Source organism: Podarcis vaucheri, assembly GCF_965113315.1.
Source record: "Podarcis vaucheri genome assembly, chromosome: 1".
In the NCBI taxonomy this organism is placed as follows: Eukaryota; Metazoa; Chordata; class Lepidosauria; order Squamata; family Lacertidae; genus Podarcis; species Podarcis vaucheri.
Window position 1 is genome coordinate 62,873,311 of NC_138759.1, and position 22,396 is coordinate 62,895,706.

At 41.9% G+C, this 22,396-nt stretch overlaps 1 long non-coding RNA gene across 1 annotated transcript in view; it reads right to left on the reverse strand.

The window, feature by feature from the left end:
- The window catches only part of LOC309527585, a 105,760-nt gene that overhangs the window by 83,022 nt on the left and 342 nt on the right, over window positions 1–22,396 (reverse strand). The window contains exon 2 of the long non-coding RNA XR_014217263.1: window positions 14,378–14,563. This is a non-coding gene — a long non-coding RNA (uncharacterized lncRNA). The remainder of the gene's footprint in view (window positions 1–14,377; window positions 14,564–22,396) is intronic.

Sequence of the window (22,396 nt, forward strand, 5' to 3'; positions counted from 1 at the left end):
TCAAGAAGCAGGCTGAAGCCACAGAGTTAGGGCCATTTCTACTGGAATCCAAGGCTGTGACTATGGAGAATGTGTGTTATGGTGTGTTAATGCTGTGAGCCCTTCCACCATAGGCTCAGATTGTATATATGTGTAAATAAACCATTTATTATAAAGGCATCACAATCTCTGCTGGCCCTCATTCCAAGGAAACTGAACCCTGAGTAAGTGCCTGGAACCCCTGGAACTTCACACTGCTCAGAGATTGGGGTGGTGTGCAACAATATGTATACCCCACCCTTCCTTGAAGGAGAGATGTCCATGGCTCTTCTTCCTCTCAGAACTCAGTAAAGTGGGTTAGACTGAGAGATTGTGACTGGCCCAAGGCCAACTAGCAAGTTTCATGGCTGAGTGGGTATTTGAACCCACATCTCTCTACTCCTAGTTCAACATGCTAACTTCTAACTATGACTATCGACTACTCACCAGGCTACACAGTAATGAGTCAGCACAGAAGTTGTAATCTTGAAAAAAAGAAACTGCTGCCCACTCCACACAGTACACGCTAGAATCTCCTCTGTCAAAAGTACTATTTTAATATCCACAAGTACAATTAAAATCTCCACAACAGGAATAAACTCTGTAAATGTGTCACGTGGCCATTTTGCACCACTGTCCAGATTATGCCTGAGCATGACCATTTTCATTTCATCTTGGTGCAGAACACTTCTGTTCCTTCCCATTCCCCCCCCAGCTTCTTCTTTTAGATTCCAAGACAACCATTTTTAAAACCTATTTCATCATATTTCAATATATTTGCATTGATCTTGTGTGTTTGTATTCACATATGTCTAGAATGGAGTCAATGCAATATTGGTGGCCATTTTCTTATTATACGCACTCCTAACCTTGTTGCAAAAGTGGTAGCTAAGGGACAATATTACTAGACTAAGGACTCAACAAAATATTATGCTTTCTTTTTTACTGCCTATTCAAAGGAACCGAATGGGATATTTGTCTCCCTGTGAGTTATTCTCTAATTCTCTAGTGACTGAATATTTACTTTTATTTATAAGAAGAAAGTTGTGTGTTGACTTGGGCCCTCCATGGGGAGCTGATGCTTTAATGCCGGCAAATGGAATTATGGATAGCTGTGTTCATCTAGGATTTGGCAGGTAGGGAGATGTTGATCCAACTAATCTTACTTTAGGCTAGGGAGATCCAGCACTAATTTGTGTCTCTCAATCTTTTCATCATAAGAAATAACTCTCAGTGATTGTGCATATAGCAACAAGCAACAGGGTGTGGGTTGCTGAGTAAACTTGCTCTGTGTTGTATTGGGGACACAAATGCAGACAATTCCAACAAGAAAAAAAGGGGGGGGAGGCATCTAAGGAAACCAGCGTGGCTGCATAAGGAGCTTGCAGATGAGCTGAGAATTATGTAGTACATGTATAATAAATGGAAGAAAGGGGGAATCGTAAAGGAGGTGTATACATGAGTAGCCAACAATTGTTGGCAGGGTGAATGTCAGGTGGACTAAAGCTCAGAATGAGCTCAGGCTTGCAAGATACGTTAAAAATAATAATAAAAGGTTTCTTTGGCTAGGTTTGAAGCAAGAAGAACAACAAGCAAGTGGTAGGGTCTTCTACATGGAGAAGATGGTTAATGCTATTAGGTGACAGAGAGAAGGTGCAGCCGCTTAACACCTACTTTGCTTCTATCTTCACTCAAAAGAAAAGCAGTGCCCAACCTGATGATAACACAATAAATGGTGTAAGGAGGCAGCTGCAGCCCAAGATAGGAAAAGAGGTGGTAAGGGAACACCTATTTGAATTCAAATCTCCAGGGCCTGATGAGCTGCACTTATGGGTGCTAAAGGAGTTGTGTATGTAATCTCAGAACCTCTGTTTGTAATCTTTCATAATTTTTGGAGAACAGATGAAGTCCCTGCAGACTGGAGGCGGGCAAATGTTGTTCCCATCTTCAGAAGAGGGAAAAAAAAGAAGTTCTTAGAACAGAGAATTAAATGGTTGGTCTTGGTCTTTGAGCACTTAGAAAATAATGCTGTGATTACTAAGACCCAGCATGGGTTTCACAAAAACAAGTCACACCAGAATAATCTCATTTCTTTCTTTCTTTTGGTGGATCGGAAATACTGTGGATGTACTGCATCTTGATTTCAGTAAGGCTTTTGACAAAGTCACCCATGATATTCTTGAGGAGGTGGTAAAATGTGGGCTGGACGAGGTAACTATTTTTGCCAATTTTTTTTTTAATTGATTTTCCAAATTTCAGCCCAATCTTCACAGATTATTACAAATCAATACCGAATTAATACAATTTTAATTAAATGACTTCCCACTCACCATTGTTGATGTGACCTTACTTTCTAATATTACCGCATTAAGTATTTTACATGGTCTCCAGTTACAATCCATTACCCAAAATTATTCCCTAATTGTCAGTTGTATTCTTAGCCATTTCCATTCGTGTTGAAACATTATTTAAAGCATTTACATACTTTTGTAAAACTTCAAATGAGAATATAATACTTCTTTTCCTTTCATTCTGTATATGACAGTTTTGATATATAACCTTCATATATAATCTTCATTGGCCTTATCCTCTGCCATTTATATCAAACATCTCCATTTCCAAAGATGACCTTCAGCAGCATTCCTTCTGGGTGCCTGCAGTGCTATTATGGTTGTTGTTCAGGGCATAGCTGGTATCTCAATGTTAACTCTGCCCCTCCTCCTGCTAAGCTGGGCACTTCCATCCCATAATACTCCAAGAAGTCCATTGTTGTCCAAAAATGACAGTCCTTGCCTTTGTTCTCAACAAGTTCCAAGATCTCTCCATTCTCATCTCCTTTAAATCTCATCAGTGCAGAGGGGGGAAGGTATTTCTCTTAGTACCACCCCACAGTTTGGGACCGCCTTCCCTTCCTGCTTTCTTCCAGCATCCTCCTCAAGGGACCGCCTCTTACTTGCGACTTGCCGAATCTCTCCATGTTGTTCACAGTCTATTCTCTTTGCGCCACCACACCAAGATTTTACTCTAGCCAATGGCCTTATCGAGAATAACAAGAGTTTATCTCAAATTTTCCAGATCCAAATTTCCACAGACTTTTCAGGGGGATAGACCCAAGTTCTCAAACATCCTCCAATCAAAACGGAATGGCTCACCCCCTCTTCTATTCTTTAAGCATTCCATACACAGATTCAGATTCTCACTTGTAGTCATTAATCATTATTTCAATAATCATTATTTCAGGAGACGGTTGACAAATTACCCAAGAGACTTCAAAATACAAAATATAACAAAGAAGCTCCCCTCTCCATTTTCCACTTCCCAACGCCTTTGGAATCCTTTCCAATCTCAAATATCAATCCTTTATAGCTGTTTAGTCCGCAGTTCCGATGTCAAGCATCTTCTCTGGCAAGGACCCTTAATGCCAATTGAGCTCAAAAATTACAAGGGTCATCCCCTGCTTTTGATGGCAGACCCAGGGGGCTTGCATCATGGCGGTGGACTTAGCACCCAGCACTTCCCTCCCACCCACCCCCGCTGTAATCTGCTCAGGAAGGGAGCATCAAGGCATTAGTGGGCCCCTTAGTCCTCCTGTACCGCCAGGAGGTTTCAGAGACCAATTTTAGCCCCATTTGCTCACCTCTCTGCCGCCTGCACCTCTCTCCAATGTAGAGAGCCTCCGCCATCATATGGACTGGAAACAGGAAGCCTGAACAAGGCAACTGTTAGGTGGATTTGTAGCTGGTTGATTAACTGAACCCAAAGAGGGCTCAGTAATGGTTCCTCAACATCCTGGGAAAAAGTGACAAGTGGGTTGCTACAGGGTTCTCTCTTGAACCAGTTGTTCATCATCTCTATAAACAACTTGGATGAACAAATTCATCCAAGAGGAGACTGAGAAGAGCTGAGAATTCAAAGAAGAGACTGAGAAGAGCTACGATAGCCATCTTCAAATATCTAAAGGATTGCCACTTGGAAGATGTAACAAGCTTGTTTTCTCCTGTTCCAGAGGCTAGGACCTGAACCAATGGCTTCAAGTTGCAAGAAAAGAAATTCCAACTAAAGATCAGGAAGAAATTTCTGCTGGTAAGAGCTATTCAACAGTGTTCAATGGACTCCCTCAGGAGGTGGTGGACTCTCCTTCCTTGGAAATTTTTAAGCAGAGGTTAGATGGCCCTCTGTAATGGATGCTTTAGTTGAGATTCCTGCATTGCACGGTGTTAGACTGGATGACACTTGATGTCCTTTCCAACACTATAATTTTATAATTCTAAGTACAACATTAGACATCATTTCAGCTACTGTGTTATTTTGAGAGCCACATGAAAGCTTGGGAAGCAAAACTAGACTGGGAAGCCAGCTGTTCTTCCCAGTTTTGTAAGCATCTGCCTTTAACAAGAAGATAATTCTATAGCTAATGGAGATATTTCTTCTTCTTTTTTTAAAGGAAAATGAAAAGAAGCTAGAGAGATGAGATGCTGATAAACAGGAATAATGCCTGTGGCCTGCGAATAAACCAGGAGATGAAAGAATGAAATGAAATAAAAAATACAGCAGATAACTTTCATTCTGCTGTGGATTTGTCTCTGTAATGAACACAGCTGAACAAATAATTCATGGGAAAGAATTTATTTGATTAACTGTTTGCATTTCAATAACTTATATCCAGCTAGGAGTTTTTATTGGAATAGGTTTTCTCAGGTTTCATCCTTTCATGAATCTGTTTTGCATTGCTTGAAATATAAGATTTTAACATGACAGAGGCAACCCAAGACCTCAGGCCTGGGATGATAAAAGACTGGCTAAGTGTAATTGTACTTACTATAAGTGGCTGCAAGGCCTTCTCTTTTCTTAAGTGAATAGTCATAACAGGGTGAGGAGGTAGAGTCCAGGGTTTGTTGGTTTGCAAGCCCCCTCCATAGAGGCTGGCCCCTCACACTGTCCTCGGAGCTTGCTTACCGGTAACCTTCTCTGGCTGATATCCAGACAGACCAGGGAGATTTTGATAGGCGACATTTTCCCAAGCGTGGGTAAAATGCACAACCCCTCCCTCCTGCTTCCGCAGGGGAAAGAAAATAAGTCAGAAATCTATTTACATTATGTTTATTTCTGACATTACAGCACTACAGAAAAACACGTCCTTTCAGTTCAGTTCTTCTAGCAAGTCTGACAAACTTCCTGAACATGCGCAAATGGAAGGTTTCAAATTACACTCTTCACAGAGACTTATCCAGCCAGTGAACGTCCTGGGAAATTCTTCTTTCCCACAGATAGGCGCATCATGTGATGTCAACAGGGTTGTCCTTTATTCAGGGGGATCCTAGATTGCAAAAATAGGAGCCTCTTTCTTCTGTATGGGAAAGGACCATTTACATGAGGGATGGCATTTATTTTATTCTCCTGGCATAACCATATTTTCAGATAATTTGTGCTGATGTCAGAGATTTGTAAATCATGTCCTTTGTTGTCATAGGTGAGTTGCTGCTTTTGGCTTTCTTCCACCCCCTGGCATTGCACTTTCTTTCACTTATCCACAAAACCTAATATATGTGGGCCAAACACATTACATCAGTTACATGTTTCACAAACTCATGTTTTCACAAACTTCACAAACTCATAGAGCAGGTCATTATATATTTCAGTGCCAGCAGTGATCATAGCCCAGTCCTTATCATGGATGACTGTGAAACCTTCATGGAAGGCATAACACTCGGCTGAAACTACTGTTACATGGGAGGGAATATGGATGATGGAACTGCAGCAGTTGACAGCAGCATATTTCCTCATCAGCACCTGTGTGCACAGTATCTAAAAAGAGTATTTTATATTTCTTAATGGAGACAAATAAGCCTATCTCCTGCAGTTCTCCCAGCTTTCCACCTGTCTAGCTATTATCAGCAGGCAGTGCTATGTAGACAGTTAATCTATTTTTTATTCCTCTGTGTGAAATAGCAGAAGAGATCATTGGCTCTTTCATCGCCTCTAGAATTCATTAATGACTTGAAACATTATTCAACTCTGGTAAAAAAAATTGGGGTGACTCTAGAAGAGCCATAGTGTACCTCTGGGCTTCTTTGGCACACAGAGAACAGGAGACACAAGAAATACTGGTGAAGCAGGTTAATGGACAATGTGTCTCCAGATAACTTTGTTTTTGGCAAAAGGTCAGGTTTTTTGTGTGAACTGTCCTAAGACCTGTGGGTATATGGGGGTATACACATTTAATTTAATAATAATAATAATAATAATAATTATTATTAGTGGGCACTCAGGGCTCTTCCACATGACCTGTTGATTGAATATTAATTCTAATTTGCTTTCATAAAGCTTATGCAGTGGTTATACAATGCCCACTTTTTACTAAGCACTCATTCTGTTTGGTTTGTGGGGAGGTCATACTATAATGAGCATCCACCTTTATTTGTTTGTGCAGTTGTATGTATTTCCATCCATCTTACACCTTTTAGTACATTTCCCCATCGATTATCTCGCCACAAAAGTATCCTTTTTTAAAAAAAACAATGTGGATCTGTTGCACATTTTAAAATCCACATTAATTGCACAAACCTAAGTGTCTGCTATGCGACTGAATAGTGACGACATAGTGACAGTTTGAAGAACTTCTGAACCCATTAATTATACTGTTGTGATGGGTCGAGGGGACTGTGCATAGGGAACACCACGGGCTAGGCTGGAATTTATTACCATTAGGTAAACATGTTGTCAGGAACGTGGGCCCCCAGGACCTGGCAGCGGAGGCAACCACGGTAAGTGAGCAAGAGGCTGCCTCTGCAGATGAGGGAGAAGTGTTACGTTTCAGAGCTGACAGCCCACAGCCCCTCCTTTCCAGGCCAGACACTTCTAGCTCAGATGAAGAGGGGGAGTTGGAAGGTGGCCAAGGTGAAGCTGGGCTGTAAACAGATAAGATGGGCTCAGAAACTCTGTCCACTGACAGTGGGGAAGGGCCAATCCAGGCTCTCGGTCCTCAGTTCCAGCAATGGGAAAGGCTCAAAGAAGAGTGAGAGAGGAGGGGTAGAAAGACGAGGTTCTTCCATAGTTCCTGTTGGGGGCAGGGTCAGACTAGAGGATTCAGACTAGAGCATCTATCATTGCTGACAGGGAGTGCGAAGCTCCACTCTGTTTGTTTGTTTCTGTAAATAAAACTATCTTGAACTGACGGGAGTCTTCCTACTGCTGGCCAACCGGCTCGTTGCCAGAGATCATTATACATGTCCCCACTAACGGGGAGAAGAGTAGTGTCTCATTATTAAAATTGGTTAACTAAAATATGGCTTACAGCAGAAATGTCCAAATATATTAATTTGTGTGCAGTAAGTGTAACCAAACTTTTCATGATTTATGTCATCCTTTTATAGATGATATGAAGAGTAGATATACAGTGGTACCTCGAGTTAAGAACTTAATTTGTTTGGGTGGTCCGTTCTTAACCTGAAACTGTTCTTAACCTGAGGTACCACTTTAGCTCATGGGGCCTCACGCTGCCACTGCACCGCCGCTGCACAATTTCTATTCTCATCCTGAAGCAAAGTTCTTAACCTGAGGTACTATTTCTGGGTTAGCGGAGTCTGTAACCTGAAGCGTCTGTAACCTGAAGTGTCTGTAACCTGAGGTACCACTGTAATTTGTATGTTAATTGTTATTGTTCATTTAATATGACACACACCTGTATGGGATGATACTGTAGTGATTGTTTGCTTCCCTCCACCGTTTAGGTTTTCTCCTTTTCTTTGAAACTTCTTGATAGCTTTTATTAGTAACTTTTAAAACAAATGATTTTTTTAATCTATCAATTTAAATTTATTCTTGGCAATGAGGATGCTGTCTCCACCCCCAAACAATATTATATCATAATGCAAAATAATTTGAAGAGGTATTCTGTTCAAGAAACACAGTGCAGTCAATAGTAACCAAGTCACTGTCAAGAATGTTTTAGGATTTGCAGGGGGTAGGGATGTTAAAAGAGAGATAAATCTCACACTCAGAGATTGGAGTTGTGTGCAAAAACAGGCATTTTCTTGGTATACTGCACTGTGTATAAACTGCCTCTTATGTTACTACGTTTTACCAAAGTTGGTTCTCATCTTCTTTTGGGTCACATATGGCTAACATGAATAGCTGAGTTGATGTTATGGATTTATTTCAAGACTTTTAATAAAGTTGTGCTGACCATCCTGTCCCCCTTTCAGTGTGGAAACATTTGGCCCCTGTGAAATCAGGTAGGATATTTAGCGACCTTGTGGGCAAGTAAATTTAAATAGGGCATGTGAATTTAAATAATGTTTATCTTTTCGGAGTGTTTACCCAGGGTTCAGTCTCCTTGGACAGTAGAGACTATGGTATCTTTATTATATATAGTTTATTTACACATATATACAACATGAGCCTATGAGAGAGGGACTTGCAACATTAACACCTCAAGAAGGTCTTGCTTCTGCCAGTCACAGCCTTGGGTTCAAGCAGAAATCAAGCATGTCTCTCCCTCTCCAGCTTCTGCTCACAGGCTGCTTGTAGCCCACCTCTCTCACACACCTTTGCCCTTGTCCTTCTTACCATCAGCCAGGTGAAGGAGGGGTTCCACCTATTTTCCCTCTGGCACAAAGCTACTTCCTTTGTTACTTTGTTGTTGTTGTTTAGTCGTGTCCGACTCTTCGTGACCCCATGGACCAGAGCACGCCAGGCACTTCTGTCCTCCACTGCCTCCCGCAGTTTGATCAAACTCATGCTGGAAGCTTCAAGAATACCATCCAACCATCTCATCCTCTGTCGTCCCCTTCTCCTTGTGCCCTCCATCTTTCCCAACATCAGGGTCTTTTCCAGGGAGTCTTCTCTTCTCATGAGGTGGCCAAAGTATTGGAGCCTCAGCTTCACGATCTGTGCTTCCAGTGAGCACTCAGGGCTGATTTCCTTAAGAATGGATACGTTTGATATTCTTGCAGTCCATGGGACTCTCAAGAGTCTCCTCCAGCACCATAATTCAAAAACATCAATTCTTCGGTGATCAGCCTTCTTTATGGTCCAGCTCTCACTTCCTTACATCACTACTGGGAAAACCATAGCTTTTACTATACGGACCTTTGTTGGCAAGGTGATGTCTCTACTTTTTAAGATGCTGTCTAGGTTTGTCATTGCTTTTCTCCCAAGAAGCAGGCGTCTCTTAATTTTGTGACTGCTGTCACCATCTGCAGTGATCATGGAGCCCAAGAAAGTAAAATCTCTTACTGCCTCCATTTCTTCCCCTTCTATTTGCCAGGAGGTGATGGGACCAGTGGCCATGATCTTCGTTTTTTTGATGTTGAGCTTCAGACCATATTTTGCGCTCTCCTCTTTCACCCTTATTAAAAGGTTCTTTAATTCCTCCTCACTTTCTGCCATCAAGGTTGTGTCATCTGCATATCTGAGGTTGTTGATATTTCTTCTGGCAATCTTAATTCCGGCTTCGGATTCATCCAGCCCAGCCTTTCGCATGATGAATTCTGCATATACCAGTAAGTTAAATAAGCAGGGAGACAATATACAGCCTTGTCGTACTCCTTTCCCAATTTTGAACCAATCAGTTGTTCCATATCCAGTTCTAACTGTAGCTTCTTGTCCCACATAGAGATTTCTCAGGAGACAGATGAGGTGATCAGGCACTCCCATTTCTTTAAGAACTTGCCATAGTTTGCTGTGGTCGACACAGTCAAAGGCTTTTGCATAGTCAATGAAGCAGAAGTAGATGTCTTTCTGGAACTCTCTAGCTTTCTCCATAATCCAGCGCATGTTTGCAATTTGGTCTCTGGTTCCTCTGCCTCTTCTAAATCCAGCTTGCACTTCTGGGAGTTCTCGGTCCACATACTGCTTGAGCCTTCTTTGTAGAATTTTAAGCATAACCTTGCTAGCGTGTGAAATGAGTGAATTTGTGCGGTAGTTGGAGCATTCTTTGGCACTGCCCTTCTTTGGGATTGGGATGTAGACTCATCTTCTCCAATCCTCTGGCCACTGCTGAGTTTTCCAAACTTGCTGGCATATTGAGTGTAGCACCTTAACAGCATCATCTTTTAAAATTTTAAATAGTTCAGCTGGAATACCGTCACTTCCACTGGCCTTGTTATTTGCAGTGCTTTCTAAGGCCCATTTGACTTCACTCTCCAGGATGTCTGGCTCAAGGTCAGCAACCACACTACCTGGGGTGTACGAGACATCCATATCTTTCTGGTATAATTCCTCTGTGTATTCTTGCCACCTCTTCTTGATGTCTTCTGCTTCTGTTAGGTCCTTACCACTTTTGTCCTTTATTATGGTAATCTTTGTACGAAATGTTCCTTTCATATTTCGATTTTCTTGAACAGATCTCTGGTTCTTCCCATTCTGTTGTTTTCCTCTATTTCTTTGCATTGCTCGTTTAAGAAGGCCTTCTTGTCTCTCCTTGCTATTCTTTGGAAATCTGCATTCAATTTCCTGGATCTTTCACTATCTCCCTCGCATTTTGCTTGCCTTCTCTCCCCTGCTATTTGTAAGGCCTCATTGGACAGCCACTTTGCTTTCTTGCATTTCTTTTTCATTGGGATGGTTTTCGTTGCTGCCTCCTGTATAATGTTGCGAGCCTCCACCCATAGTTCTTCAGGCACTCTGTCCAGCAAATCTAAATCCTTAAACCTGCTCCTCACTTCCACTGTGTATTCATAAGGGATTTGGTTTAGATTGTATCTTACCGGCCCAGTGGTTTTTCCTACTTTCTTCAGTTTAAGCTTGAATTTTGCTATAAGAAGCTGATGATCTGAGCCACAGTCAGCTCCAGGTCTTGTTTTTGCTGACTGTATAGAGCTTCTCCATCTTTGGCTGCAGAAAATATAATCAATCTGATTTCGATGTTGCCCATCTGGTGATGTCCATGTGTATAGTCGCCTCTTGTGTTGTTGGGAAAGCGTGTTTGTGATGACCAGCTTGTTCTCTTGACAGAACTCTACTAGCCTTTGCCCTGCTTTGTTTTGATCTCCAAGGCCAAACTTGCCAGTTGTTCCTTTTATCTCTTGATACTTAGATACTTATCCCTTTGTTACTTTGGGGCCATTAATTCACCAAGAAGCTGGCCTGGCTGTTCTGACCATTGAATCCTTGCTGGATCCAGAAATTAGAAGGGGCTCAAGCATACAGCCTACCCCACCCCCAGAAAAAAACACGTCACAAAACTATTCACAAGCCTGATGCTATATTTGCACCTTACAATCTGTTTCACCAGGGAGGCCTTTCTTTCATATTTGGGTCAATAACCAGGCACTATTTGGGCAGTGATTCATACCCTACTAATGAATTGTTAGGTTCAGTATATTTGCTGGCATGATACTGCCACGGTTATGAAACGTCATATACCAGAATCTAGGGAATAATATGAGATGATCTGTGGCTACATCATTTTGCTACATCAACATTTTCTTGCTTCTGGAATGTGCAAGAAATGTGAACTGTTGAATACAAGCTGGACTCAACTGCATGTAGCTATGGGTATAAGTTTTAGCCACATTTAGTGAAATTACCAGTCTTCTCTACCTGACTTTGCCATTCTGACAGATATAATTAAGTTTCCAGGAGGGAATTAAATCTTAGCTTTCAGATTTGTTATCCAAATTGAGACATTGTCAATTAATCTTATCCCTTTTCAAGCATTATTAAAAGAGCTCACTGATACATGAGGGAGGGAACAGCAGGGATACACACTAGTTCCACCCTTCACTGCTACTCCTGGCACTCTTCAAGCAGAGCTTTCCAAACTATGTATCGTAACTTGTTAGTGTGTCAGCTGCAGTTTGTATATGTGTCATATGAATGCTCCCTGTGCTCCTCCTGGGGTTGGAAATGGGTTAGTTTTACCTCTGGTTTGCTAGTAAAACTGAATCACTGTGTCGCAAAATGATGCATGCCTAAAAAGTGTGGAAAGTTCTGTTGTAGAGAGTAAACTTGTGAAGCAGGGGAGACTTTGCTATTTGTGGAGGTTCCATGGGTTAAACTGGGGTTGTAAAGTGGGGGTGGGGGCGGGGTTAGAAAAGGATCACTGCTTCACACCTTCTTTCTGATGCTGCTTGCCAGAAGAACATTTGGCCTATGCACCCTCACACTGATGCTGTCCACCTAAAGAAGAGAGCAAAAATGGCCAACGTGTCCTTACACAAAGGCCCTCACCTGAAAGAGAATGACATTGGCCTCCACAGTCACCTCTTGCCAAGCATTTTCAGGGGAAAGATGCCCTTTGCACCTCAGACAAGACAAGAGATCTCTTGGCTTTCTTTCTTATGCTCTCACTCTCTGAAATGCATGTCTCATCTCCACAGAGACAGGCATCATTGTCCACTAATGCTTTTTAGGAGATGGAATGACGGCACTCTGATTCCTGCTGGCTGTCATTTGTAACCTCCCCACTCTCGCCTCACCTCAAAACACTCCTCACTGCAAGACCTCCAGCCTGTGTTCTCTTCTTCCTTTTGGAAGTGGCTTGTCTGGGTCAGGTATTCCTGTCTCTGCTCTGGCGTAAGCAGAAATGCGTTAAAGACCTGTCTTTCTTTCTAGGCTGTTCATCTTGATTCATAGGAAGTGCTCTGTGTGATTTTTACGCTGGAAGAGGGCAAATAGAGACCTAACCTGGAACATCTGTTGTGGGAACCATTAAGGAGTAAGACAGTATGCAGATCAGATTAGCCTCAAGACCTACTGGTCACTGGAGCTGGTAAACTCACAAAACTGATTTGTTCCAGAGTAAGCACTTACACATTGCAAAGGAAGAAGAAGAAATGCAAGACAAAATACAGATTTGCAGAAAATTGCATGTGCTAATTTATTTGTATAGGTGCAAATTTAGAAATAATTGCTATCTTCAATAGAAATACAGCACCGCTTATGACAGTGTGAAGATTGTGACCAGCTGACCTGAATATCTCTGTTCAGGCTGACGTTGGACAGCTTGAAGGCTCCTGCTTTCCCCTCTTAAGATTACTTACTTTTCATCCAGGCTTGGACCGAGCAGGCCTTCAAATAGAGGATCCCTTCAAATAGAGGACTGTCAAGTTGAAAACACAGTCATGCTAATTTGTTCCCAAGGGAAAATGGTATCCTTTGCATTAGCAGAATGACTGGGATAAAGCAGATGGAGTTCAGAAGAAAAAAGGATCCGATCCTACTTTACTGAGGTAACCTGAACAAGAACAATATGTTGAGTAGACATATATAAGGCTGCAGAGTAGAAAAACTCCTTTAGACTCCCCCCACCCAACTCTGCTGTTAAATCTCAACCATTTTCCCAAATGGCTGATATCCCCCACTGACTAAAACCTCCAGCTAAGTAGAGACTGCTGTCATTCAGACCAATAACAAAACCAACCCCTTAAATGGTCCCTGCTGTTGCAATTCTAATGCTTCCAATACTAAGTACAGTAAAGTACAGTAGTTTAATCCCACCCTCCCACCCAAAAGTTTTCCCAGAATGGAATGTAGCCCTCAGTCTGTAAATTTTTCCCACCCTTGAAATACAACATGATGGAAATAAAAAAATCAGCAACACAAAGTATGAGGAGCAACATTATTCAAAGAGATAGCTACAGTTTGCTCACCTAACATGTTATTAACAGATTTGATGTCTGAGTCACAGCACAAATATATCACATATATCAGGGGCTATAGTCAGTGCTGCTACTTACTCCTCTGTTAGGATCTCAGACACTGCTGACCTGTGATACTAGGGAAGTTGAAATCAATCTCACTGATTTCATCTGGTTGCCAACTGACGCAGATCCTCAGACAAGGTGTAGTGATGTGTTTGGTTCATAATGGTAGCTGGATTCATTGGGAAGTCAAATTTGGCCTCTGGTCCAGATTCCACATTGAATATCTGTAGTTTTCTGTGTTTAAGGCCACCATATTTGTGTGACACACTGTAAAATTCTAATCCACAGCTCTCAGTAATGTCACCAGTGTCCACACCTCTTGGCTGCACATCAAACTTTTGCAATTACTGTGGAATGAAATTGGCTGGAGAATTATAATAGAGCTTTAAGAATTTAAATAAAGTTAAGCAAAAATAATAAAAAACTAGAAAGGCTGATACTGCTAATTAAAAATATTTGGGCTCTTGTTGTCAAAGAACATTAAGACAAGTGAAACAGACAAAGGATAAATTATAAGATACTGTAGAATTTTTTCCTATGGAATTATACAGCCTCCTGTGTATTAACATTAGAATGAATATGAAAAGAAGCAGCATTCTCTTGTCTATGATCTCTGAATTAATGGACTCTGTTCTCCCAGCGGAATAAAGGAGACAGAATACAAAAGAAGAGAAAGAAATACAATGTAGAAGATTTCAAATATAGCTTACTGTGAATATAGCTTTGACCAGTTGTCAGAATCTGTGCTGATGCATCCAGTGTGCCCAACATTGTGAGAGAGAACAGGTGGTGCTGGATGATGCTCAGAGGAATCATATAGTAGCCCGAATGTTGATAGATTGGCGAATGAATTAGGTGGCAAAAAGTCCATGTGTGTCTGAGATGTGATTGAAGGGCTGCAAAGAAGGTGTTTGAGACAGGATTAGGGAACTAAAGTAGACAATTGATATGGCAGGCCTCCCTTTGCCGGGAGGATGAAGGCAGCCTAATCTGTTTCCAGTTTTATTCCAAGCCTTTTCTATCCATTTATTATAAATGTGATATAAAATCATAACTCTCTTTAAAAACATTGTATGATATGTGAAATTAATTTTCGCCACTTTTTACCACAGATCTCTCCCTGTATCCATAGCTACAGTTCCAGAATGCATTTCTGAAGCTTTGCTGCATTCCCTGGAGTTTGGGATGTCTCTTTTTTCTCCCACCTCTCAACATTCTGTCTTAATCTGTGACTATTCATCACATATGGGTGTGACCAAGAAACCATAGGATGGTGCTATACAAATGAAGGGATGGGCTTGTTTCTCAATTAGGGTCACCAATGGCAAGAGCAGTAGCGCCTCAAAGAAATAAAGGAGAAAGAACAGTGTACCCAGTATTTTTCCTCACAAGACTGAATACGGTGTCCTGGGAGACACTCCTGCAGTGGTGGCAAAATTTGCCCTTCACTCTTGGTTTATGGTGTTCCAGCCTTCTTGAATGTCTTTTGACAGACACACCACACCCCCAACAGTAATACCAATTTATATCACACGTGTAAGAAAAACACTGGGGCCTAATTTGAATAGTAGAGTGCTTGTTATCTGCTGGGCGGGGCTTGTGTGTTTTGCTCCGGAATCAGCCCCTCCCCTGCCTCTCCTTGTTTTCTTGCCTCAGACTTCCCTCATGTTGTTGTATTTAGTTTCTCTCATCATCTTATTTTGTTACCGCTTTCTTCATTATTGAAGCTTAGTTCACATTTACACGAGCCACTTATTTTTCTCAAAGAAAAAGAAACTCTGCTGAAGAATGGTGGAATATACTAAACTTGAGTCCATGAGGGGATATTCCTAGTTTGCCAGGAAGATTGATTTTGTTAGTCATCCCCCACCTCCACAACAACAAACAATGGAAATACACAAGTCTTTCTGTGCGTGCATGCAAGTGTATGATATAAATCAGTGTGTGTGGAGAAAGAGAGAGAGAGAGACAGAGAGAAAGCCACTGCCTGTATCACACTGGTAGGAAGCTGTTTCCTAGGTGCTTATATCCCATTTTTCTTTCCCAGAGTGCAATAAAGGGATCTTACATAAGAACACATCATGCAATAAGTAAAAATACAATATAAAAGTACAACAACATCAAACAACATCAAATAAAACATCAATCATGGAGGCAAACGTCAAGAGAACAATCAATTAAAAGCCTTTTGCAACAGTTGAGGCTTTGCCAGATGTCTAAAAGAATAAATTGTTTGAGCTAATGGACCTCCCTTGGAGCAATGTGCTTCATCCCTAACTGAAAATAACTGCAGGTTTGTGAGGGAGACAACTATATTCCCCCAGTCCCAAAAAAATCTCAGGAATGATGTCCAAGCAGGCAGGCAGGCAATTTGTCTTAGTATTCTTCCCTTCTTGGAAGTGCTTAGAGGCTGAGATTGGTTTGCGGTGAAAAAGGGCAGGCCCCAAGTTTAGAACAAGCTACAACAGATAAAATGGTAGGATTGGTGGGGAAGAGATACTGTAGAACATTCCGCCCACCTTGATCTAGTTCAGGGATAGCCAATTTGGTGCCCTCCAGGCGCCATTAGACTCCAATTCCCACCTGTCCCAGTCAGAGCGGCCAATGATTAGAGATTATGGAAGTCCAGAAGTTGGGAGTCCAACAATATATCTGCAATCTACAGTACAACAATGTATCTGCAATCCATTCTTAGATACTTCTTCACAAGGACATTTGTATTTTTAATCTATTTAGCGATTTGAGGGGCTGCAAAGTGTTTCTGTACCACAAATTGTATAATATTTGTATACTTCTCATGTGTTTTTATGTACTATGTGGGTTTTGTACAATTTGGCAACTCTCTCTTTTGTGTTTGTACACTCTGCCATATTGACATTAGTCTACAAGTGATTGCTGAGTTTATCCTTCAAAGATCTATCACGATTTTGGAAATTATAGCATACTCTCCTAGGGGCTGAGACAGTTTCGCCACCCCCATTTTTTTTGTTTTTTTAAGGGACTGGGCGTTCGGAGGGTGTTCAGCTCCTCTGCCCCCTGGCTCCTCACAATGCTGCATGAAGAGGCATGTGCAACGTCAGGATGGACCCCTTCAATCAACTTGTGAAGATGGCACCTCTGATAGCAATAATGTATAACCAGCTATGCAGATAGCATCCACTCAGTGAACACACTAGTTCACCCATCTGAATGTGGTCACGTGTGCAGAAAAATTTCGTAGCTTCTGCCCAACAGGCAGGGCTGACCCAAGATATTTTGGCTCCTGAGGTGAACCACAAAATGGCACACACACCCCAGCCAGGAAAGAAGGGGGGAGTGAAGTTTTCATCAGGAACAGGGCAGGGGGGCAAATCAAGCTAACTGGGTGGTTGAAGTGGGAATCAAAGGCTGTTGTATGGGGAGGGGTGCTCTGAATTACAGAGCCCAGGAGACCCCAGAGGACAGCTCCTGCCATTTCTTCTCTAGGGGTGGAAGCAGGCCAGTAGAACATAAGGCAGGTGGATATCAAAAGTAGGTGGAGCAAGAACCAATGACAGACAGAGCCAATTCTAGTTTTGTTTGCATTGTCCTCCCTGCTGATTTGTACAAGTGCAACATTGAGACTAAGGAGGAGCAGGAAGATAACAGCCTATGTCACTGCCTGGATAAGTTGTAAATGAAAGGCCAAGCAAGTGGGGGCTGGCTGGGGACAGGGTGAGGCTGCTACAGCAGTGACCCAATTAGCCCTAATGGACTCATCTCCACTGGCTGCATCACCAATCCTTGGACTCCATTGCTTCCTGTTTAACCAGCTCAGTCACTGAGCTACAACGTGTATGTGCATGTGATTTGCGAATATTAGCGTACACATAACTGAAATGATTCAACATTCTTGTAAGGAAGTTCAAAAGTTAATTCTAATAACATCACAAATGATTTGACTTTATTAGAGTTAACTTCTAAACTTTCTGACAATTAAGCCCCAGGACAACATTAACTTTGCAGCATCATTTGGTATTGTTACTCTTTTAATTAATATGCAGATTTCTTGCCCTGGTGGAGCGAACACATTTGTCTCACAGACAATTTGGAGGCCGGAATGAGGCACCCATCGATTTGTCCGTATTTGAGTTAAAACCTCTTTCATACCTGGAGAAATAAAGGCAGGTGTTTATATACAAGAGCTTACCCTGCTAGCAAAACACCCATCCACATACTGTCTCTAAGTACAAATGGCCAACACTATTGTGGATACATTAAGTGTATATTTAGAACTGGAGGCTTACATGTGAAAGGAAAAAATAATGTTTTCTAATCTAGTAAACATACATAATTTAAGAAGTAATTGACCAACAAGTGTTATGTGCAACCCTGCTTAATGCAATTATGCAAGTCATTTATAAAGTGAGAAGATAGCTACTGCCAGAAGAACTATAAATAGTAATTAAGAGCAGCTAAATGTTTGCCTACTTTCATATCACCTCTGGCTCATTGCTCATCAGTTCTCATAAACTGAGCAAGTTTGGATTCCCTTTGCATTAAAGAGTCTTCCTATCAAAGTCACTTCAAAGTTAATGGAATCATACTCAAAGGACAGACCACTGCAAAACAACACAGGTTATCAAGAGGTAAAGCTGTGCTGCTCCACTCCTCGCCAATTTCTATTGAGTTAAACCAAGGACAACCTCACTTCCAGCAGGTTTTGAAATTAGCTCTCCATATCTTGTACAGCTTTATTCTTAGTGCTGTTACACAAGTTCCCTTACCTGGCTTTGTGGTATTGCAGTGGACTGGGTGGGGGTGGGGGTACAATTCCCAGGAAACTACAAACAGCATCCTTCCTTCCTTCCCTTAGAGGTCACAGGGAACCAGGGAGAGGGCCTTCTCGGTTGTCGCACCACCCCCTTCTTACGTATTTCTTATTTATCCCATAAAATTTATACGTGTGCATTTTTTAGCACTGTGATCTCGCACTTTTTTATGAGCCGTGCAGTTGACTAAACAGAGCAGTTGCAGGGTATGTAACATGCACAGATACACACACAAGACACTGTACACATTATACACACAAGACCTGATACACAGGATTATCTCTATGCAGGTAAAAAAGAGAAGATGTCTGATGCAGCACTTATTGGCTAGTTTCCCCCTTGCTGTGACTTTGTTTTGCATTCTTTCGTTTGAATAATGGCTGCACTTGTGCAATAATTATACTGAAGCTTAACCTTGCTGCTCCAATTGACTCGTATGCAGATATGACACAAGCGATGTAAGGATCTGCTGAGTAAGTTTGGTTGTCTTGAGACCTCAGTTCAGAAACCTAATCTGTGAGGCACACACTGCATCCTGGTATTTGGGTATGGTATTCTACAGTACACTGGTACCTCAGGTTAAGAACTTAATTCGTTCTGGAGGTCTGTTCTTAACCTGGAACTGTTCTTAACCTGAGGTACCACTTTAGCTAATGGAGCCTTCCGCTGCCGCCGCGCTACCACCACGCGATTTCTGTTCTCATCCTGAAGCAAAGTTCTTAACCCGAGATACTATTTCTGGGTTAGCAGAGTCTGTAACCTGAAGCGTCTGTAACCTGAAGCGTCTGTAACCCGAGGTATCACTGTATATGCATATACATAAGGATTCATTACTTGCAGTAGGATGCAATAGGATATTAAGACTGATTTCTCCTTTTTTAAAAACAAAAATTTCATTGGTGTATACATTGCTGGTACATTTATTCCAAGAATTTACACTTAACACCATGAACCGTATGAAAACGAACAGGTTTTGATGTATAGGGTTGCTGTTGTTTCCTGGGGCACGCCATCTGATATTTTCATTAGCTAAGAACATGCATGCATAATCCACACACAGTTATGAATGCTTTCTAAGCAGGTTGCCATATGTAAAACTCCCAGCTCAGGCCAAGAAAATTTGCATATTATGCAAATTAATTGTGTTAATTTGGTGAATAAGATGCACTCTGTGTAATTTTAGCAACTTATAGCTAACTAGTTGCTAAATAGATCAGAGAAAATGAGGGAAAGGAGAGTGGTGTTCTTAACCATTTTGCTTCCTACTCTGATGTTTCCCGGCTTATGCACAGCTTCTATACTCTGTGAACAACCAACACGGAGTGTCTGGCACTGCCTGGTAATTTTTAGAAACACACAAAAAATGTGATTTTTAAATGGATAGTGCAATTTGTGAGTTGGGACCTGTCATGCCAAAAAGCAGGTAAAATCATGCCAAAATCACATTTTAGTCCACCATCTTGATTCAAAATAGTGACTGGCAGCTAAACGTTGACAGAGACTGCCAACCCACCTCAGGGATGCTCATGCAGAGTTTGGCAATGGTATTGTGAGAGATTGGGACGCGGGTGGCGCTGTGGGTAAAAGCCTCAGCGCCTAGGGCTTGCCGATCGAAAGGTCGGCGGTTCGAATCCCCGCGGCGGGGTGCGCTCCCGCTGCTCGGTCCCAGCGCCTGCCAACCTAGCAGTTCGAAAGCACCCCCGGGGGCAAGTAGATAAATAGGTACCGCTTACCAGCGGGAAGGTAAACGGCGTTCCGTGTGCGGCTCTGGCTCGCCAGAGCAGCGTTGTCACGCTGGCCACGTGACCCGGAAGTGTCTCCGGACAGCGCTGGCCCCCGGCCAATAGATGTGAGATGGGCGCACAAACCCCAGAGTCTGTCAAGACTGGCCCGTTCGGGCAGGGGTACCTTTACCTTTACCTTTATTGTGAGAGATGGCTATGTAAAAAATGGGTGAAATCATGCTCAGGTGATATTTCGGACCACCATCTTGATTTAAAATGGATCCCAGTGTCCAAATGACAATGAAGTTTCCTGATCCACATCAGGAACCTTCTTGCCACGTTTGGGGCTCTCTCAAGAGGAGACCAAACCTATGCCCAAAAATGGGTGAAGTGACATTGAAGTCATGTTTTGATCTGTCATCTTGATTCAAAATGGCACCTGACATATAATGGCAAAGAAGTCTGCCCCACCCACCTCAGTGGATCTCTCTGTTGGGATTTTATATCTCACCAGCTGCGAGAAGCAGCACAATGGTTGTTGACATCATATGATGTCTGGGAGCGTAAGACAGGAAGTCTCTGCTTGTTTTCAGTAACTGGAGAGTTACGTTCACTTCTGAGTGAAGTAAGTGTCGAGTCGTACTTCTGTGCTAGCTGCTCAGGAGAGCAGACATGTAGGATGAGAGCTCCACATACAGTCTGTAAATAAAGTAATGAGTAGACTGACTACTGACTGTCTCTTTCTTCTGTAATGGGATACCAGAAGTCGAGTGTGCTCCTCTAAGGATGGAGGGGTCGCTTATTACCGGTCTCTCTGGACTCAGGGCAGTTTCCATCCAGAGAGTGACTACTGGAGAGACGCCTCAGTGTCTTGGGAAGGTAGCACCCTTCCCGGGCGTTTTTCCAACATTCTCCAGTGTTGATGGTGTAGTATCTCATGTTTACATAATGGAAGATAAGCCTTCTATTCAGCACATAAGTGTCTATTAGGGCAGATCTACAGTATACATTTAAAGCACATTTAACACACATGACTCCCTTCCCCAAATCCTGGGAATTCTAGTTTGTTAAAGGTGCTAGAAAGGCTAGCTCTTTGAGCGGAAAACTATAGTTCCTATGAATCTTTGAATAAAGTAATATGCTTTAAATAGTTTTGAATATTTTTTAAATGTGCAGTGTGGATCTGCCCCTTAGTCTGTTCTGTTAGTCAGTCAAAGGGAAGGACAGGTACTCTGGGAAGAAGATTAAAAATACAGTGGTACCTCAGGTTAAGTACTTAATTCGTTCCGGAGGTCCGTTCTTAACCTGAAACTGTTCTTAACCTGAAGCACCACTTTAGCTAATGGGGCCTCCCGCTGCTGCCGCGCCACCGGAGCACGATTTCTGTTCTCATCCTGAAGCAAAGTTCTTAACCCAAGGTACTATTTCTGGGTTAGTGGAGTCTGTAACCTGAAGCGTATGTAACTTGAAGCGTATGTGATCCGCCGTACCACTGTATCTAGTAAAAGTATCTGAAGTGATTTATCAGTTGGGAGAGAACAGCAGTTATGTGTGGGATGCAAGGCCGGGAGAATGTTTAAGAAAAGTGAGAAAGCCTGCAACTTTTAGCCAGTAGATTAATCAACTTAACATTTTGTTAATTAGTCTTTACTGATGGACCCTACTGAATTAGAGGCACAGTTGCCTATTTCCCCCCCAGTTATTTTGGTTATAGAAATATAATTGTTTTATTATTTCATTTTATTTCTATATTACCCTTCCTTTCATGGGAGCCTGGAGTGATCATGACCATAAAAATATGAACTACACAATAAAATGTATCCCAATAATATATTTCTAAAATAAAAAGTACAAACATTAATACCCCATCTTTCCATTAAAAACTATGAAGGTGGCAAACAAACAACAATGAACTCAATTATAAAACCAAGCAATCCACAAACAAGTAATTAATATCACACACATAGTGATAAAAGCAGATAAAAAAGAAAAGACGGCCAGTTGAAAAAACATAATCAAATTAGAACTATAGAGCAGCAGAACAAAATAAAACAGCCACTAGTCCAATTGCCTGTTTAAATAAAATGGTTTTCCCTGTCTGTGGAAGCAATGGAAGATAATATTACAGGCGGCCTTGTACAACGAGCGCTTGTAAATTGTAAGCTCACTATCTTAGAAAGACCCCTCTATTGCAAAGTTGGCAGCATATACATTA